At 38.6% G+C, this 9,193-nt stretch overlaps 1 pseudogene across 1 annotated transcript; it reads left to right on the top strand.

Moving 5' to 3' along the window:
• Window positions 1-330: 330 nt before the first annotated feature.
• On the top strand, window positions 331-8,804 carry LOC145540441 (heat shock factor protein 1 pseudogene; annotated as a pseudogene). Its single transcript, XR_014078348.1, has 2 exons — window positions 331-458; window positions 7,821-8,804. The product of XR_014078348.1 is annotated as a heat shock factor protein 1 pseudogene (transcript).
• The last annotated feature ends 389 nt before the right edge of the window (window positions 8,805-9,193 follow it).

The following is a 9,193-nucleotide window of genomic DNA, read 5'->3' as shown; positions in this document are numbered from 1 at the left end:
AGACCATGTTCCACAACAAGAGAAGACACTTCAATGAGAAGCCTTCACATTGCAACTAGAGAGTAGCCCCCCCCTCCGCAAAAAGAGAAAGCCTATGCACAGCAACAAAGATCCAGCACAGCCAAAAATAAAATAAATAAGAAATAAAAAGAAGCTGTTGAAAAGACAAAAGAATAAAAGATTATCAGTATAAGGGATATTAGAAAACAGCCAGATACATATACACCTAGAAATTATGTATATATATAATTTATAATAGAACCTCAAAGCTTGTATTAACTAGAATAGTCATATGTGGAGCAAAAACTGGTAAACTGGAATTCAAATGGGATGAATTTACCAAGAGACAAAGATGAAAAATTTGAACACAGGTTAGAAGATACGGACGATCAAGTGAGACTGTTAAACATATGTTTCAGTGGAGGACCAGAAGAAGATGAGAGACAAAATGAGAGAAAGTACTTTCAAAAAGAAAGTGACCAAGAGTTGTCCAGAACATATATAATAAATCCTTTCCGAATTTTTGGGAAACCATCTCAAGCCTCCTTCCAAAAGAAAAAAAAAAGGAAAAATACATCTAATATTTTGAAATAAAAATTTAAGTTTTTAAAAAATGAGAAATAGATTATCTACAAAGCAGTGACAATTGAGTGTGTGGACCACTGAATTACAACAAATATGGGAAAACAAGGCAGTGATTTTCAATTAAACATAACCCTAAACACACAACGAAATGAACAACCATGAGTAAGAGTCAAAGCTACATAATTGGGACTCCTCTGATGGTCCAGTGGTTAAGACTTAGCCTTCCAATGCAGGGAGTGCAGGTTCCATCCCTGGCTAGGGAGCTAAGATCCTACATGTCATGTGGCCAGAAAAACAAAACATAAAACAGAAGCAATATTGTAACAAATTCAATAAAGACTTCCAAAAAAAGCCACATAATTGTAGATCCACATGAAAAAACAAGTTATTCTCAGGCCAAACACTGATTCACAGTTATTGTAAACATGTGTGAAAGGCAAAATAATAAAGCTTTTAGAAGGTAATATAGCAGAATAAATATTATAATTTGGGGGTATTAAAAAATATTTTAAATAAGATTATAAAGGCTTTAATAATAAAATAAAGAGTTCATGATTAAAATCAAAATTTATATTCATCAAATGACATCATTTACAGAATTAAAAGACACAGAATGAAAAAAGATCTGCAACAAATAAAACTAAAAAGCCTCACATTTAGAATATGTCTTAAAACCATATATATCTACAAATTAAGAAAAGAGGATGAATCCCCCACAAAAAGCATAAAAAATGTGCTTGACCTTATTGACATTCATAGAAATCCAATGTAAAACCACAAGCAGTTAATATTTAACTTGATTCATTTTTTAAAATTTTAAAATTTGACAGTACTAAGTGTTGAAGAGGATATGGATAAATGAGACTCGGTCCTCTGCTGATACATTTATAAATTAATACATTCACTTAGGAAAACAATTAGTATTTCCTTTTAAAGCAGGAGATGCACATAGCCTGCATCCAACAATTCCCTATTAATATAAAAACTCTTACATATATGTGTCAGTATACAAGTTTACTCAGAGCATTGTGCATAGTTTCTTCATTTTTTAGAGCAAAAAAAAATGGAAGAGGACAGATCAAATCTTGGTCAATAATATAAAGGATAAATAAATTGTGGTGTAGTAATAGAATGACTGTTCAGCAAGAAAAATGAATAAAACACAGAGTCAATGTTCAAACTACCACACAATTGCACTCATTTCACATGCTAGGAAAGTAATGCTCAAAATTCTTCAAGCCAGGCTTCAACAGCACATGACCAGGAATTTCCAAATGTTCAAGCTGGATTTAGAAAAGGCAGAGGAACAAGAGATCAAAATGCCAACATCTGCTGGGTCATAGAAAAAGCAAAGGAATTCCAGAAAAACATCTACTTCCGCTTCACTGACTATGCCAAAGCCTCTGATTGTGTGGATCACAAAACTGCAAAATGAAGCAGAAGCCAATCAAGATTGCCAGGAGAAATATCAACAATCTCAGATATGCAGTTGACACCACCCTTTTGGCAGAAAGTGAAGAGGAACTAAAGAGCCTCTTAATGCAGATGAAAGAGGAGAGTGAAAAAGATGGCTTAAAACTCAGCATTCAAAAAACTAAGATGATGGCATCTGGTCCCATCACTTCATGGCAAATAGATGGGGAAACAATGGAAACAATGACATACTTTATTTTCTTGGGCTCCAAAATCACTGCAGATGGTGACTGCAGCCATGAAATAAAAAGACGCTTACTCCTTGGAAGAAAAACTATGACAAACCTAGACAGTATATTAAGAAGCAGAGACGTCACTTTACTGCCAAAGATCCATATAGTCAAAGTTATGGTTTTTCCAGTAGTCATGTATGGATGTGAGAGTTGGACCATAAAGAAGGTTGAGTGTTGAAGAATTGATGTTTTAGAACTGTGGTGTTGGAGAAGACTCTTGAGAGTCCCTTGGACTGCAAGGAGACCCAACCAGTCCATCCTAAATGAAATCAATCCTGAATATTCATTGGAGGGACTGATGCTGAAGCTGAAGCTACAATACTTTGGCTACCAAATGCAAGGAGTCAACTCACTGAAAAAGACCCTGATGCTGGGAAAGATTTCAGGCAGAGGGAAAGGGGATGACAAAGGATGAGATGGTTGGATAGCATCACCAACTCCACAGACATGAGTCTGAGCAAGCTCCAGGAGATGGTGAAGGACAGGGAAGCTTGGCGAGTTGCAATCCATAGGTTCGCAAGGAGTCAGACATGACTGAGTGACTGAACAACAGCAACAATGTTGAGCTAAACAAGCAAGTTACAGAAGAATATAAACAGTGTTAATTGGATATTTATACTTCAAAAGATGTAAAACTAAACCATGAATTGCAGCAATATGAAATATTAAATTGGTGCAAACGTAATTGCAATTTCAGACCATGAATTTTAAATCATTACAACTAGGTTCAAACACATATTTATTAATCAAAATAGGAACCATTACAATCAACACAGTTTTGCAACCAACAAAAAATAAGTTTATTTATTTCTATAGCATAAAAATCCATGCTTCAAGATTCTACAAACTCTTAGAAACCATTTTCTGCCTCCTGTTGTTTGTAGAAGCTTTTTCCCTGCAAAAAGTTGTTGAGATGCTTGAAGAAGTGCAGGTCAGTTGGCAAAAGATCAGGTGAATATGGTAGATGAGGCAAAATTTCGTAGCCCAATTCATTCAACTTTTGAAGCATTGGTTGTGTGACGTGAGGTCAGGAGTTGTCATAGAAAAGAACTGGGCCCTTTCTGTTGACCAATGCCAGCTTCAGGCGTTACAGTTTTCTGTGCATCTTATCAATTTGCTGAGAATACTTCTCAGATGTGATGGTTTCGCCATGATTCAGAAAACTGTAGTGGATCAAACCAGCAGCAGACCACCAAACAGTGACCATGACTTTTTTTTTTTGGTGCAAGCTTGGCTTCGTGAAATGCTTTGGAGCTTCTTCTCAGTCCAACCACTAAGCTGGTCATCGTTGGTTGTTGCATAAAATCCATTTTTCATTGCACATCACAATCCAATGAAGAAATTGTTCATTGTTGTTGCCTAGAAGAGAAGATGACACTTCAAAATGACCATTTTTTTGATTTGCAGTCAGCTCATGAAGCACCCACTTATGGCAGCTTCACATGTAGTTTTATGAGAATCAGTTTCAATGATGCTCTCAATTAGCTGTTATCAACTTCCGATGGCCAATCACTGTGCTTCTCATCTTCAAGGCTCTCGTCTCCTTTGCAAAACTTCTTGAGTCACCACTGCACTGTATGTTCATTAGCAGATCCTGGGCCAAATGTGCTGTTGATGTTGCAAGGTGTCTACACAGATTAACAACACATTTTGAACTCGAATAAGAAAATCGCTTGTATTAGCTCTCTGTCTAACACCATTTCCATAGTCTAAAATATAAAATACACAGCAAGTAATGTCATCAGCAAAAAAAACATAAAGCAATAAATGTGCATTAAAATCATGTTTAACAAAACCACATTTATTTAAGAATATATTCCAATATCAAACAGCAAAGTACAACAATACAAAACTGCAATTACTTTTGTACCAACCTAATAACTAGGAAGGGAGAAGGCAATGGCACCCCACTCCAGTACTCTTATCTGGAGAATCCCAGGGACGGGGGAGCCTGGTGGGCTGCCGTCCATGGGGTCGCACAGAGTTGGACACGACTAAGGCGACTTAGCAGCAGCAGCAATAACTAGGAAGAAACCCTAAGATATGCAAAATTTTAAATTTAGGCTGGTGGAAAGAGGGGGAGTGGTATCCCACTGGGAAGGGAATAAGTGGGCTTCAGTATTATTTGGCAACATTCTATTTCCTAATTTAAGTGGGAGATACACTCTTTGGTGTGTATGATATATTTTACAATGAAAAAATATTAAATTTCCAATGGTTGCACTTCTCACCACCTAAGAATAAAATTTAGAATCCTAACTTTGATGCACAAAATCCAACATGATGTAGCCCTTGACTCCCAGTTCATTCTCAACTTTGAATTGTCTCCTTCCTCTGCTTTTAATTATTTCGTCCTGATTTTTGTAGAATTGGCTCCTTTGCACCATTCAAGTCTCAGTTCAGATGTCATCTTTCTAGAGAGACAAAATCAGAAACATATCTACTCTTCATGATATTAATATATTTTTGATAAAACTTTTTTTGGTATATATCTTTTGTCAATTGATATCCCAATACAACAGAAAATAAAGATATGAAAATTGGAGACTACGTTGCCTTGTTGGATTAACCTTTGTCAAGTATAACTAAAAGAGCTTGCAGTGGAATGGAGAATGAATCCATTAGAAGTAAGTTGTATTGTTATTTTAAAAGCTGACTATAATACATCTTAACTTATAGATAATTTGCTTGATTTCATGTTCCTGAATGATGATAGCTTGTTAATGTAAACATTCTATTTATAGTGCTTAATTCAGGGACTTGCTATTCTTTTTCTGAACTTTCACCCCAATCAGGTCCACTGCACTATCATTAATACTCCTCCACTTCCCCAATTTCAATTCCAGGGTTTTCTTAAATTGACTCCAGTCATTTACAGTTAACAACCGAATATACTGGGGTGGGGGGGAGGGGAGCTTGACTAATTTCAAGTTCAGATTAATTCATCAGACATAAATAGCTTGCATATTTACTTTTGGAGATGAAAAAGAATACCACTCACTACTTCAAAGGAACACAAGCAATTATCTGTATTTCTGTATTCTATCTTTATACTACTTATTAGCTCATTTGTTACTTAGGCCAATTAGTTTGGGTTGCTAAAGATATTATTCAATATGTAGGAAAGTAGTTGCTTTGTTGTAACCTTATTATTTCTTTTTTCTAATTTTTACTGAAACCAGTTTTGCACATTTTAATATGTTCATTTTATTTCAAACATTAATTCCCTGTCTCCTTGTTAGCCCGGTATATCTCAAAAGAATTTGGTTTAATTTAAGTCATTATTTCTAGTTTCTGGAAACATGATGCATTTACCAAATGTCGTTACAAAGTTCAGTTGCTTAAAACTGAAACCTATAAATAATACCTACTATATTTCTGATAATGGCTTTGGTGTCACTTCAACAAAACGCAAGAAGTGAGTGATACAGTTTTTCTTAAAATCTTTGACTTTATTTTGACCAAGATGATTCTAAATATGTTTACAGTTGCTTCTATATTACCTTTTAACAAAAATATTTAACTGTAATAATGTATCACAAAGAACTTTACTAATGCTTCCCAGGCGGCTCAGCAGTGAAGAATCTGCCTGCCAATGCAGGAGACTCAGGTTTGATCTCTGGGTCAGGAAGAATCCCTGGAGAAGAAAATGGTAAACCACTTCAGTGTTCTGGCCTGGGAAATCCCATGGACAGAGGAACCTGGCAGGCTATGGGGGTCGCCAAAAGTCAGACATGAAATAGCAACTAAATAACAAAATGTATCAAAGTAAAGTTCTGATTCAGGTTCTGTACAATGCTGCAAAGTGAAAACATATACAACCATCAGATATAACCAATATCTAAATCTCTGTAAAAGAAAAAATGAACCACATTCTATAACATCCATTATAAAAAGTGTTTAAAGTAAAAATTTCAACATTTTCCATTCTTATCAGGGTGTAAGCACTTCTCAAACACTTGAGAATTTACTTGGGTTGAATTACCAAGTGTCCCTCCATGTACTATTCCTTTTTTGTATCACCATTGATAAAGGATGTTTCTTCTATTGCTTACAAAAATTAAACTATAAAATTTGAAAATTAAGTAAATCTAAAATCTTTTGTAAAATCATGTCAGCTTAAGTATAAATGCTGATTAAAAATTAGAAGCATTCACATCAAAATTATAATCTGCACCACAGTGAGTTGCAAGCTCAGTCGGGTCCAACTCTCTGTGATCCCACAGACTGTAGCCCACCAGGCTGCTCTGTCCATGGGATTTTCCCAGCAAGAATACTGTAGTGGGTTGCCATTTCCTCCTTCAGGGAATCTTCTGACCCAGGGATTGAACCTGCATCTCCTGCATTGGCAGGTGAATTCTTTACCACTGCACCACCTGGGAAGCCTCCTGCACTAGAGTAGAGGCCACTAAATGCAAGAGAATTTGCATTTACAGTAGAACTACATCTAGAATTTATCTGAATTGCTATTTTAATCCATCCTAGGAATGAGAGAAGGACAGCACCAAGGTGAGAGATGTGAAGACTTTAAACTCATTGTATTTTATGGGTCCAATATTGTAATGAGAGGTAATAACCTACCCAGACTGACAAGAGTTCATACCTCAGTTCCCTGTCCCTCAAAAGTCTAATTTTTTTTCTTTCTTAACACATTAGAAATACACATAGGATAGAAAGTACTTCTATCCTATTACATGATTATTTCTAAAGGGGCCACATACACCTGTGTAGATTTGAATTTTTATACTGTCTTCCTTGAAGTCTCTTCCCATTAACCTACCAGGTCCACAAACTGGTAGAATACAAAATCAGAATTTTTATTTATCTGTTTATAATTTTTGATCTTTACCATTTTAAAATAATTCTAGTTTAAAAAATCAAGCTTTCCATTCTATGCTCTTCAAAGAATAAAGGACAAAAATGATAAAGGTATCATGTTTCCATGACTAATCTACTTTACAATCATTATTTTTTAAAAAACCAAAAATTAATATCACTTAGGAAGAAGGTGAGAAGAACATAAAATTTCTGTGGCATATAGTCTAACAATAAGAATTTCCCCCAAGTTTCTTATCATAATATTCCATAAAATTGTAGAGTCCATTTTTTAATAACTCTGCAAGACAATATACCATTTATTTTACTAATTTTGCTATTCAAATATAATTACCAAACACTTTATTTAAAAGTGCAAATCTTACTTCAATAAACACTAACGCCTATTGTGTGATTTACTGGTGTTGACAAATGTGGTTCACAGCATTTTATACACCTCTACATGCAGAAACAATTTCACCATCCTTAAGCAACAACAAGAGCTAAGATATAGCTATCTGCTGCTCCAAATTTAATTCAGAAGATCAGAAACATACCTACTACCATGAGCCATGCTAGTTATTATCAGAAAATATTCCTTTGAATTGCTCAGGCACAATAACCCAAAGAGAAGAGAAACAAGATTATTAGCTACTTGGTATACTTGTCTTCAGTATTTGCATTAGTAAAGGTCAGGATCAAAACATAAGACAGCAGCACCCTGGTTCGCGTCAAGGAGGAGCCCCCAAGCCCGCCACAGAACCCCCGGGCAGAGGATGCCAGCCCTGGCCGACCGTCCTCCATGGTGGAGACGCCCCTGTCCCCGACCACCCTCATTGACTCCATCCTCCCGGCGAGTGAGCCCACGCCCGCCACCTCCACCACCCCCCTCTCGGACACCGGGGGCCATCCCTCCTCGCCCCTGCCCGCCTCGGCCCCTGAGAAGTGCCTCAGCGTCGCCTTCCTGGACAAGACTGAGCTCAGCGACCACCTGGACGCCATGGACTCCAACCTGGACAACCTTCAGACCATGCTGACGAGCCACGGCTTCAGCGTGGACACCAGCACCCTGCTGGACCTGTTCAGCCCCTCGGTGACGGTGCCCGACATGAGCCTGCCCGACCTTGACAGCAGCCTGGCCGGCATCCAGGAGCTCCTCTCTCCCTAGGAGCCCCCCAGACCTCTGGAGGCAGAGAAAAGCAGCCCAGACTCAGCTGGTTCACTACACCGCCCAGCCCCTGCTGCTGCTGGACCAGGGCCCCGTGGACGTGGGGAGCAGCAACCTGCCGGTGCTCTTCAAGCTGGAGGAGGGCTCCTACTTCTCCGAGGGACACGACTACTCGGATGACCCCACCATCTCCCTGCTGACGGGCTCAGAGCCCCCCAAAGCCAAGGACCCCACTGTCTCCTAGAAGCCCCAGGAGGAGAGTCGGCCTTGGGCAGGGCTCGTGTTGGGGAGCCTAGACCCCTGGCTGGCAGGGGGGCATGGACCCTGGCCAGCACCGAGGGCGTAGCCCTGTGAGCCACGGCTTGCCTGGGCTTCACGGCCACACTCAGACTGACCAGGACGCAGGTGTTCACAGAATTGTGCTTTGGATTTTTACGCGAGAGTCCCCCTTTCCCCTTCCATAGAGATATACAGATATATACATGGACAGACAGACCAATGAGCCAGGCAGAGATTTATAAACAACGAGCTCTGTGGAAAAAAAAAAAAAAACCACATAAGACACCCAGTGGTAGACAGAGCTCTGAGATTCCCCCAAGATTCCTGCTCCTGGTGAGCACACTCTATATTATCCCTCTCCCTTCAGCATGGGTAGAACTTGAGCATGAGAGAGTCGCTCTTTTGATTAGGCTACAGAAGACTTCATCTTACAAGACAGAAGTCAGAATTTTCCTGCTGTCCATGAAGAGACAAGTTGCCATGAGATCTACGACTTCAAAGATTGAATTCTGTCAATAATCTGAATGAGCTTGGAAGATGACCTCAAGTTCCAGATGAGAACTCCAGTTCCAGCCAAACCTTGATTTAAGCTTTGTGAGACCAAGAGCAGAGAGCACAGTGAAACCATGCTGGCCTCCTG

This window comes from Giraffa tippelskirchi, chromosome 3, assembly GCF_054371585.1.
Source record: "Giraffa tippelskirchi isolate mGirTip1 chromosome 3, T2T-mGirTip1v1.2.pri, whole genome shotgun sequence".
NCBI classification, from domain to species: Eukaryota; Metazoa; Chordata; class Mammalia; order Artiodactyla; family Giraffidae; genus Giraffa; species Giraffa tippelskirchi.
This window is presented reverse-complemented; position numbering and strand designations above follow the sequence as displayed.